Source organism: Oncorhynchus gorbuscha, unplaced genomic scaffold (genome assembly GCF_021184085.1).
Source record: "Oncorhynchus gorbuscha isolate QuinsamMale2020 ecotype Even-year unplaced genomic scaffold, OgorEven_v1.0 Un_scaffold_1014, whole genome shotgun sequence".
Lineage (NCBI taxonomy): Eukaryota > Metazoa > Chordata > Actinopteri > Salmoniformes > Salmonidae > Oncorhynchus > Oncorhynchus gorbuscha.
In genome coordinates, this window is record NW_025745927.1 from 194,796 (window position 1) to 204,835 (window position 10,040).

At 48.6% G+C, this 10,040-nt stretch overlaps 1 pseudogene; it reads left to right on the forward strand.

Annotated features, from left to right (window-relative positions):
* Positions 1–9,562, forward strand: part of LOC124020992 — a 42,047-nt pseudogene extending 32,485 nt beyond the window's left edge.
* Positions 9,563–10,040: the final 478 nt, after the last annotated feature.

Consider the following 10,040-nt stretch of genomic DNA (forward strand, 5'->3'; position numbering starts at 1 on the left):
ATAGAGGACACTGGTTCATCCACACAGGGTTGGACAGAGACAGAGGACACTGGTTCATCCACACAGGGTTGGACAGAGACAGAAGACACTGGTTCATCCACACAGGGTTGGACAGAGACAGAGGACACTGGTTCATCCACACAGGGTTGGACAGAGACAGAGGACACTGGTTCATCCACACAGGGTTGGACAGAGACAGAGGACACTGGTTCATCCACACAGGGTTGGACAGAGACAGAGGACACTGGTTCATCCACACAGGGTTGGACAGAGACAGAGGACACTGGTTCATCCACACAGGGTTGACAGAGATAGAGGACACTGGTTCATCCACACAGGGTTGTACAGAGACAGAGGACACTGGTTCATCCACACAGGGTTGGACAGAGACAGAGGACACTGGTTCATCCACACAGGGTTGGACAGAGACAGAGGACACTGGTTCATCCACACAGGGTTGGACAGAGATAGAGGACACTGGTTCATCCACACAGGGTTGACAGAGACAGAGGACACTGGTTCATCCACACAGGGTTGGACAGAGACAGAGGACACTGGTTCATCCACACAGGGTTGGACAGAGACAGAGGACACTGGTTCATCCACACAGGGTTGGACAGAGACAGAGGACACTGGTTCATCCACACAGGGTTGGACAGAGATAGAGGACACTGGTTCATCCACACAGGGTTGGACAGAGACAGAGGACACTGGTTCATCCACACAGGGTTGGACAGAGACAGAGGACACTGGTTCATCCACACAGGGTTGGACAGAGACAGAGGACACTGGTTCATCCACACAGGGTTGTACAGAGATAGAGGACACTGGTTCATCCACACAGGGTTGGACAGAGACAGAGGACACTGGTTCATCCACACAGGGTTGGACAGAGACAGAGGACACTGGTTCATCCACACAGGGTTGACAGAGACAGAGGACACTGGTTCATCCACACAGGGTTGGACAGAGATAGAGGACACTGGTTCATCCACACAGGGTTGGACAGAGACAGAGGACACTGGTTCATCCACACAGGGTTGGACAGAGACAGAGGACACTGGTTCATCCACACAGGGTTGGACAGAGACAGAGGACACTGGTTCATCCACACAGGGTTGTACAGAGACAGAGGACACTGGTTCATCCACACAGGGTTGGACAGAGACAGAGGACACTGGTTCATCCACACAGGGTTGTACAGAGACAGAGGACACTGGTTCATCCACACAGGGTTGGACAGAGACAGAGGACACTGGTTCATCCACACAGGGTTGGACAGAGACAGAGGACACTGGTTCATCCACACAGGGTTGGACAGAGATAGAGGACACTGGTTCATCCACACAGGGTTGGACAGAGACAGAGGACACTGGTTCATCCACACAGGGTTGGACAGAGACAGAGGACACTGGTTCATCCACACAGGGTTGGACAGAGACAGAGGACACTGGTTCATCCACACAGGGTTGTACAGAGACAGAGGACACTGGTTCATCCACACAGGGTTGTACAGAGACAGAGGACACTGGTTCATCCACACAGGGTTGGACAGAGATAGAGGACACTGGTTCATCCACACAGGGTTGGACAGAGATAGAGGACACTGGTTCATCCACACAGGGTTGGACAGAGACAGAGGACACTGGTTCATCCACACAGGGTTGTGCAGAGACAGAGGACACTGAATCAAACAGCCTACCAGATGATACAAAGTGCTCATTGAAACAATTCAGCATTTCAGTTTTGTCATATATAGCAACAGAGTCCTTCAAAACACATGACGGTAATTAATTAACATTACTGTTACCAGTCATAGACTTAATAGCCTTCTAAAACCTTCTAGGGTCATTCAGGTTATCAGTGGTAACAGACATAATATATTCAGACATGGCCTACCCCATCATTAGCTGAAACGGAGCATACAATTTAAAAAGATTTTAACTTAACCTCTGGCGACGAGCAAGCCCGTATCCGGGAGCGTAATCATAGATTTAACTTAACCTCTGGCGACGAGCAAGCCCGTATCCGGGAGCGTAATCATAGATTTAACTTAACCTCTGGCGTCGAGCAGTCCCGTATCCGGGAGCGTAATCATAGATTTAACTTAACCTCTGGCGACGAGCAGTCCCGTATCCGGGAGCGTAATCATAGATTTAACTTAACCTCTGGCGACGAGCAGTCCCGTATCCGGGAGCGTAATCATAGATTTAACTTAACCTCTGGCGACGAGCAGTCCCGTATCCGGGAGCGTAATCATAGATTTAACTTAACCTCTGGCGTCAAAAGCCCGTATCCGGGAGCGTAATCATAGATTTAACTTAACCTCTGGCGACGAGCAGTCCCGTATCCGGGAGCGTAATCATAGATTTAACTTAACCTCTGGCGACGAGCAGTCCCGTATCCGGGAGCGTAATCATAGATTTAACTTAACCTCTGGCGACGAGCAAGCCCGTATCCGGGAGAGTAATCATAGATTTAACTTAACCTCTGGCGACGAGCAAGCCCGTATCCGGGAGCGTAATCATAGATTTAACTTAACCTCTGGCGACGAGCAGTCCCGTATCCGGGAGCGTAATCATAGATTTAACTTAACCTCTGGCGACGAGCAGTCCCGTATCCGGGAGCGTAATCATAGATTTAACTTAACCTCTGGCGTCAAAAGCCCGTATCCGGGAGCGTAATCATAGATTTAACTTAACCTCTGGCGACGAGCAGTCCCGTATCCGGGACCGTAATCATAGATTTAACTTAACCTCTGGCGACGAGCAAGCCCGTATCCGGGAGAGTAATCATAGATTTAACTTAACCTCTGGCGACGAGCAAGCCCGTATCCGGGAGAGTAATCATAGATTTAACTTAACCTCTGGCGTCGAGCAGTCCCGTATCTGGGAGCGTAATCATAGATTTAACTTAACCTCTGGCGTCAAAAGCCCGTATCCGGGAGAGTAATCATAGATTTAACTTAACCTCTGGCGACGAGCAAGCCCGTATCCGGGAGAGTAATCATAGATGTAACTTAACCTCTGGCGACGAGCAAGCCCGTATCCGGGACCGTAATCATAGATTTAACTTAACCTCTGGCGTCAAAAGCCCGTATCCGGGAGAGTAATCATAGATTTAACTTAACCTCTGGCGTCGAGCAAGCCCGTATCTGGGAGCGTAATCATAGATTTAACTTAACCTCTGGCGACGAGCAAGCCCGTATCCGGGAGCGTAATCATAGATTTAACTTAACCTCTGGTGACGAGCAAGCCCGTATCCGGGAGCGTAATCATAGATTTAACTTAACCTCTGGCGACGAGCAAGCCCGTATCCGGGAGCGTAATCATAGATTTAACTTAACCTCTAGCGACGAGCAAGCCCGTATCCGGGAGAGTAATCATAGATTTAACTTAACCTCTGGCGACGAGCAGTCCCGTATCCGGGAGAGTAATCATAGATTTAACTTAACCTCTAGCGTCAAAAGCCCGTATCCGGGAGCGTAATCATAGATTTAACTTAACCTCTGGCGTCGAGCAAGCCCGTATCCGGGAGCGTAATCATAGATTTAACTTAACCTCTGGCGTCAAAAGCCCGTATCCGGGAGAGTAATCATAGATTTAACTTAACCTCTGGCGACGAGCAGTCCCGTATCCGGGAGCGTAATCATAGATTTAACTTAACCTCTGGCGTCAAAAGCCCGTATCCGGGAGAGTAATCATAGATTTAACTTAACCTCTGGCGTCAAAAGCCCGTATCCGGGAGAGTAATCATAGATTTAACTTAACCTCTGGCGTCGAGCAGTCCCGTATCCGGGAGCGTAATCATAGATTTAACTTAACCTCTGGCGTCAAAAGCCCGTATCCGGGAGAGTAATCATAGATTTAACTTAACCTCTGGCGTCGAGCAGTCCCGTATCCGGGAGCGTAATCATAGATTTAACTTAACCTCTGGCGTCAAAAGCCCGTATCCGGGAGAGTAATCATAGATTTAACTTAACCTCTGGCGTCGAGCAAGCCCGTATCCGGGAGCGTAATCATAGATTTAACTTAACCTCTGGCGTCAAAAGCCCGTATCCGGGAGAGTAATCATAGATTTAACTTAACCTCTGGCGACGAGCAAGCCCGTATCCGGGAGCGTAATCATAGATTTAACTTAACCTCTGGCGACGAGCAAGCCCGTATCCGGGAGCGTAATCATAGATTTAACTTAACCTCTGGCGTCGAGCAGTCCCGTATCCGGGAGAGTAATCATAGATTTAACTTAACCTCTGGCGACGAGCACTCCTGTATCCGGGAGCGTAATCATAGATTTAACTTAACCTCTGGCGTCGAGCAATCCCGTATCCGGGAGAGTAATCATAGATTTAACTTAACCTCTGGCGACGAGCACTCCCGTATCCGGGAGAGTAATCATAGATTTAACTTAACCTCTGGCGACGAGCAAGCCCGTATCCGGGAGCGTAATCATAGATTTAACTTAACCTCTGGCGTCAAAAGCCCGTATCCGGGAGCGTAATCATAGATTTAACTTAACCTCTGGCGACGAGCAAGCCCGTATCCGGGACCGTAATCATAGATTTAACTTAACCTCTGGCGACGAGCAGTCCCGTATCCGGGAGCATAATCATAGATTTAACTTAACCTCTGGCGACGAGCAAGCCCGTATCCGGGAGCGTAATCATAGATTTAACTTAACCTCTGGCGTCAAAAGCCCGTATCCGGGAGCGTAATCATAGATTTAACTTAACCTCTGGCGACGAGCAGTCCCGTATCCGGGAGCGTAATCATAGATTTAACTTAACCTCTGGCGACGAGCAGTCCCGTATCCGGGACCGTAATCATAGATTTAACTTAACCTCTGGCGACGAGCAAGCCCGTATCCGGGAGCGTAATCATAGCCTCAAGCTCATTACCATAACGCAATGTTTCCTATTCGTGAAAATCGCAAATTAAATTGAATAAATATATTGAAACAGAAGCTGAGCCTTTTGTTAACAACACTGTCATCTCAGATTTTCAAAATATGCTTTATCCAAAGCTACACAAGCATTTGTGTAAGAGTATTGATAGCCTAGCATAGCATTAAGCCTAGCATTCAGCATGCAACATTTTCACAAAAACAAGAAAAGCATTCAAGTAAAATCATTTACCTTTGAAGAACTTCGGATGTTTTCAATGAGGAGACTCTCAGTTAGATAGCAAATGTTCATTTTTTCCTAAAAGATTATTTGTGTAAGAGAAATCGCTCCGTTTTGTTCATCACGTTTGACTAGAAAAGAAAACAAAAATGCAGTCACTTACAATGCCAAACTTTTTTCAAAATTAGCTCCATAATATCAACATAAACATGGCAAACGTTGTTTAGAATCAATCCTCAAGGTGTTTTTCACATATCTATTCGATGAAAAATCATTCCTGGCAGTCCGAGGCAAACAGAAAAATACTGCAGCTGGAGATTACGCAATAATTGCAACGGAGGACACCAAGCGACCACCTGGTAGATGTAGTCTCTTATGGTCAATCTTCCAATGATATGCCTACAAATACGTCACAATGCTGTAGACACCTTGGGGAAAACGTGGAAAGGGTAAGCTGACTCCTAGCTCCTCCACAGCCATATAAGGAGTCATTGCCATGAGGCGGTTTCAAAAAATGCGGCACTTCCTGATTGTATTTTTATCTGGGTTTTCAGTTCTGTGGCACTCACAGACAATATCTTTGCAGTTTTGGAAACGTCAGAATGTTTTCTTTCCAAAGCTGTCAATTATATGCATAGTCAAGCATCTTTTCGTGACAAAATATCTTGTTTAAAACGGGAACGTTTTTCATCCAAAAATTAAAAGAGCGCCCCCTATATCGAAGAAGTTAATTTAGCCAAAGAAAATGTCTCAACAGAATGAAACAAAACACATTTGCAGACAATAACAATGAAAATAAATAAATAAAAGTTTAAAAATGACATCCTACCTGAATGGTGAGTTTCACAGTAGCCTGCATTTGGCCATGCTAACGCTTTCCTCATCTTTGTCCACTACAATATTATCAACAAGTAGCAGCAGGGTATCCCACCACTTGGTCTGGTAGTTTCACAGTAGCCTGCATTTGGCCATGCTAACGCTTTCCTCATCTTTGTCCACTACAATATTATCAACAAGTAGCAGCAGGGTATCCCACCACTTGGTCTGGTAGTTTCACAGTAGCCTGCATTTGGCCATGCTAACGCTTTCCTCATCTTTGTCCACTACAATATTATCAACAAGTAGCAGCAGGGTATCCCACCACTTGGTCTGGTAGTTTCACAGTAGCCTGCATTTGGCCATGCTAACGCTTTCCTCATCTTTGTCCACTACAATATTATCAACAAGTAGCAGCAGGGTATCCCACCACTTGGTCTGGTAGTTTCACAGTAGCCTGCATTTGGCCATGCTAACGCTTTCCTCATCTTTGTCCACTACAATATTATCAACAAGTAGCAGCAGGGTATCCCACCACTTGGTCTGGTAGTTTCACAGTAGCCTGCATTTGGCCATGCTAACGCTTTCCTCATCTTTGTCCACTACAATATTAAAATGTGTCCATACATGGGCTTTTCACTGTAGGCATACTCTCTGACTTAGATTTTACTTCAATGAAAAAGGCCTCCATCTTCGCAATCAACATTAGCCTCGGCCAAGGCTCTTCTCCCCCTGTCCTCAGCAGCAGGCACATGATAAGGCAGCAAGCAAGGAGTGAGAGAATGGTGCTGAAGCGTGAAATCAGGGTGCATGATGGGCAGCCCCAGATAATTTGGCCGGCTACGATTTTATTTATCAGCTTTTAATTTATTTCATAGGCCAAAAGCCGGCAATTACCGGCTAACAGAAAACCCTTATTGCACGCTCCCTCAAACTGAGACATCTGTGGCATTCTGTTGTGTGGTAAAACCGCACATTTTAGAGTGACCTTTTATTGTCCCCAGCACAAGGTGTACCTGTGTTGTTTAGTCAGCTTCTTGATATGCCACACCTGTTAGGTGGATGGATTATCTTGGCGAAGGAGAAATGCTCACGAACAGGGAGGTAAACAAATTTGTGCACAAAATTAGAGAGAAAGAAGCTTTTTGTGCCAATTCAGGGCTAAAACAAATATGTGGAATGTCTGGTGGTCCCCGAGGAGAGGGAAGTACTGCACAGATTCATTAATGAGCCAGATGTTTCACATGACGTATAAATATGAAGCATCCTGGTCAGCGTTTCCTCTCACTACCAAATATGGTGATGAGAGGAAACCCATCCGGTCTGCGTTTCCTCTCACTACCAAATATGGTGATGAGAGGAAACCCATCCGGTCGGCGTTTCCTCTCACTACCAAATATGGTGATGAGAGGAAACCCATCCGGTCGGCGTTTCAACTCACTACCAAATATGGTGATGAGAGGAAACCCATCCGGTCGGCGTTTCCTCTCACTACCAAATATGGTGATGAGAGGAAACCCATCCGGTCGGCGTTTCAACTCACTACCAAATATGGTGATGAGAGGAAACCCATCCGGTCGGCGTTTCCTCTCACTACCAAATATGGTGATGAGAGGAAGCCCAGTGGGAGAAGATGGAGCGAGATGGATCTTGCCCGACATTCTGCAAATGTTCTCATCGATTAAACATTTGATCTCCATACAGTTTCTGTTTCCAGAACTAGAATCTGTAACAGAGCGGACTGTGTTTTGTAGACTTGACCCTTTTGCCAACGTTTCAAAAGAATTGCGTTGTTTAGGAGTGCAAGGGGGAATTAAGTCATGGCACACGTTCTCAGAGTAGGCGTTCCCTCATGGAAATATGCAAATAACTGCTAGAATTCACCAATAGGATCTCACTAGCTCATGCTTGGCTCTGCCCACTATGATTCATGTGCTCCCATTGGGTTAGTTAGACAGATATTTGTTCCTGCCCTATGAGATGACGTGCTAATACTTTTCAGACTAAGTTCCTTTTCAGGGCTGGGTTTTATTTGAATGTGACCACCCACCAGCATGGCATTGTTATTCATCAAAAACAGCTGCCAAGGTCTTCCTCTTGTTGACTGGGCTGATCCATCAAGCCTTTCCATGTAGTTCTTCCTCTTGTTGACTGGGCTGATCCATCAAGCCTTTCCATGTAGTTCTTCCTCTTGTTGACTGGGCTGATCCAACAAGCCTTTCCATGTAGTTCTTCCTCTGGGCTGATCCAACAAGCCTTTCCATGTAGTTCTTCCTCTGGGCTGATCCAACAAGCCTTTCCATGTAGTTCTTCCTCTGGGCTGATCCAACAAGCCTTTCAATGTAGTTCTTCCTCTGGGCTGATCCAACAAGCCTTTCCATGTAGTTCTTCCTCTGGGCTGATCCAACAAGCCTTTCCATGTAGTTCTTCCTCTGGGCTGATCCAACAAGCCTTTCCATGTAGTTCTTCCTCTGGGCTGATCCAACAAGCCTTTCCATGTAGTTCTTCCTCTGGGCTGATCCAACAAGCCTTTCCACTGGGTAGCAGCAGGGTATCCCTCCACTTGGTCTGGTAGCAGCAGGGTATCCCTCCACTTGGTCTGGTAGCAGCAGGGTATCCCTCCACTTGGTCTGGTAGCAGCAGGGTATCCCTCCACTTGGTCTGGTAGCAGCAGGGTATCCCTCCACTTGGTCTGGTAGCAGCAGGGTATCCCTCCACTGGGTAGCAGCAGGGTATCCCTCCACTTGGTCTGGTAGAAGCAGGGTATCCCTCCACTTGGTCTGGTAGCAGCAGGGTATCCCTCCACTTGGTCTGGTAGAAGCAGGGTATCCCTCCACTTGGTCTGGTAGCAGCAGGGTATCCCTCCACTTGGTCTGGTAGCAGCAGGGTATCCCACCACTTGGTCTGGTAGCAGCAGGGTATCCCTCCACTTGGTCTGGTAGCAGCAGGGTATCCCTCCACTTGGTCTGGTAGCAGCAGGGTATCCCTCCACTTGGTCTGGTAGCAGCAGGGTATCCCTCCACTTGGTCTGGTAGCAGCAGGGTATCCCTCCACTGGGTAGCAGCAGGGTATCCCTCCACTTGGTCTGGTAGCAGCAGGGTATCCCACCACTTGGTCTGGTAGCAGCAGGGTATCCCTCCACTTGGTCTGGTAGAAGCAGGGTATCCCACCACTTGGTCTGGTAGAAGCAGGGTATCCCTCCACTTGGTCTGGTAGAAGCAGGGTATCCCACCACTTGGTCTGGTAGAAGCAGGGTATCCCCCACTTGGTCTGGGTAGCAGCAGGGTATCCCCCACTTGGTCTGGTGGGATACCCTGACTCCTGACCTCTAACCCATGTCCTCTCCTCAGGTTACTGTGAGGAGGCGGGTGCAGTGGGAGGGGCGGGACTAGAGGATGACCTCAGCGATCTGCGATTGGACGATGAGAATGAAGAGCAGCCGCCACTCATCCTGGAGACGGACTGACTGACAGCTACAGCAACCAATCAGAGAGCCCCTCTGGTGCTGCTAGGAACATGTAACATGGAGGGTGGGATTAAAAACTCTCAGCGTTCAACAGCGCCTCTGTCTGTCTGTCTGTGGATATATACATGTTTCTCCCTCCCCTCTGTCTCCCTCCCTCCCCCTCTGTCTCCCTCCCTCCCCCTCTGCCTCCCTCCCCTCTGTCTCCCTCCCTCCCCTCTGTCTCCCTCCCTCCCCCTCTGTCTCCCTCCCCCTCTGTCTCCCTCCCTCCCCCTCTGCCTCCCTCCCCCTCTGTCTCCCTCCCTCCCCCTCTGTCTCCCTCCCTCCCCCTCTGCCTCCCTCCCCCTCTGTCTCCCTCCCTCCCCCTCTGTCTCCCTCCCTCCCCCTCTGCCTCCCTCCCCCTCTGTCTCCCTCCCTCTGTCTCCCTCCCTCTGTCTCCCTCCCTCCCCCTCTGTCTCCCTCCCCCTCTGTCTCCCTCCCTCCCCCTCTGTCTCCCTCCCTCTGTCTCCCTCCCTCCCCTCTGTCTCCCTCCCTCCCCCTCTGTCTCCCTCCCTCCCTCTGTCCGCCTGTGCAGGTGACTCTTTAGCTTTGCATGTACATGTGCCAAGACCAGAATGCTACGCAACGCTCTAACAAGGA